The sequence below is a fragment of the Contarinia nasturtii genome, unplaced genomic scaffold (assembly GCF_009176525.2).
Source record: "Contarinia nasturtii isolate CC-2019 unplaced genomic scaffold, AAFC_CNas_1.1 Cnas_scaffold_2496, whole genome shotgun sequence".
Classification (NCBI taxonomy): Eukaryota; Metazoa; Arthropoda; class Insecta; order Diptera; family Cecidomyiidae; genus Contarinia; species Contarinia nasturtii.
Window position 1 is genome coordinate 1 of NW_022199817.1, and position 1,738 is coordinate 1,738.

General features: G+C 34.3%; 1 long non-coding RNA gene across 1 annotated transcript; it reads left to right on the forward strand.

Annotated features, from left to right (window-relative positions):
• The first annotated feature begins 19 nt into the window (after positions 1–19).
• Positions 20–1,512, forward strand: LOC116348557. Its single transcript, XR_004201826.1, has 2 exons — positions 20–281; positions 419–1,512. It is a non-coding gene; the product is annotated as an uncharacterized LOC116348557 (long non-coding RNA).
• The last annotated feature ends 226 nt before the right edge of the window (positions 1,513–1,738 follow it).

A 1,738-nucleotide genomic window follows, 5' to 3' on the forward strand; every position in this document is an offset into this window, starting at 1 on the left:
CCGCGATGCTGTCGCTGAGGCCGCCGAAGTAGCCGCTGATGTCGCTGAAGCAGCTGCTGCTGCTGCCGCCAACGTAGATAATGATGTAGAAATGTTCGAGTTCGACCAGCAGCCAGCTGATCATGCTGTCTAATCAGCACAACGCAAACAAAAAAAAAAACAATTGTAACATTAGTTATTAAGGCTATCCCGACCATGTGGGATAGTAGCGTAGCAAAAGGTTGACACCCCATTTGGTTGTTGTTGACTGCGCAGGAGTACAAATGGGGCGTTTTTTCTTTGTAAGTAACATGCAATTTTGAAAACAGTTTTTTGCTTCGGGAAGCGTGACCATCAGTCGATGCTTTGTGTAAATGTCATGATTTGTCTTAGAATTTTTTGCACTTTTAATTAACGACTACCATTTTTTTATTTTCAGATATGAGAAACACCCTAGTGTACAACTAGTGAATAGAAAAACAACATGCACCCAATTCATTTTTAATACTATCGTCATGCACTGAAATGAATCGCTTACCGAGTTCCGAAAATAGTTGACCCAATAACAACTTGTACTTCGGCAGTCGTTGAATGGGTTGCACTAAAAAACTATTCACACCAAGCTTATCGACGATTTCATTTTGAATTTGCTTGAAATAGTCTTTCTGTAAACAAAGGACAAATGAATCATCTCTTAATAATCATCTTTAATAATATCAATAAACCTCAATGAAATTAAGAAATGTGTGGCAAATCTTAACAATGTCCATATTGCATTCTTTCAGAGCTGGATAGAAAATGTTCTCATGAAAATCTTTGATTCGATTAACATTGCCAAAGACGCGATACTGTTGTCCACGCAGCTGAGGTGGCATATCTTTTCGATGGAAATTTTTCACATAACCACCGATGCCATGTTTCAAAGCTTTAATATAGGTTTCCACGTTGTACAGAAGCTCTTCAATGGTATTGGTGATTTGACTGAAATTTTAAAATCAAGAAACATCGAGTAAGAAAATGGAACGTGTAAAAAAGCTCGCTGTGATATTCATACCCAGATGATGCTGATGACATTGAATTGAATGAAGGGAATTTGGCCAATTAATCTTTTCAAGTATTCCAGACGGTCTAAAATAATGATAAAAAATCATTTACGCTATGCATGGAAGAGAGAAAATTACACCAGTTCTATCACCGTCTGTTGAATCATTCGACACTTTTGACTCGTCCAAATTACAGCTTAAAGTGAAAGTTTACTTTTAAATATGTATTACTTTTAGATATTCCGAAAAAAAAGCAATGAATTTACCGACTTTTGATAATTTCATCAGTTAATCTTTGGTGGAATACTCAAACATGTATCAATTTTATGTAAAAAAAATATTTTTTCGGTGTCATCGGCATAAGCCGTATTTTGAATTCGGAATAAGCCGTAAATCATCAAACTTCTAATATACTGGCACAAATAAACTAAAAATAATCGTAATATTGTCTTTAAAGACATCGAAAATATATTTTGACGAAAAAAACACACTTTATAAATGGTTTCATTTTTTTGTTTTGAAAATGAAGTTAGCGCAATTAGCATTAGATAATTTCTATTTAAAAAAAAAATATATGCGTTTTAATTTAATTTAAAAAGCGTCGGGTGTAGAGTGTGTAGATCTTGTAGAAATGATATTGTTAAAATCTCCAAACGTAAACTCATAAGTGTGAGTGTGACATTTGACAGAGAGATACAAAACGTAATGTTATTGTT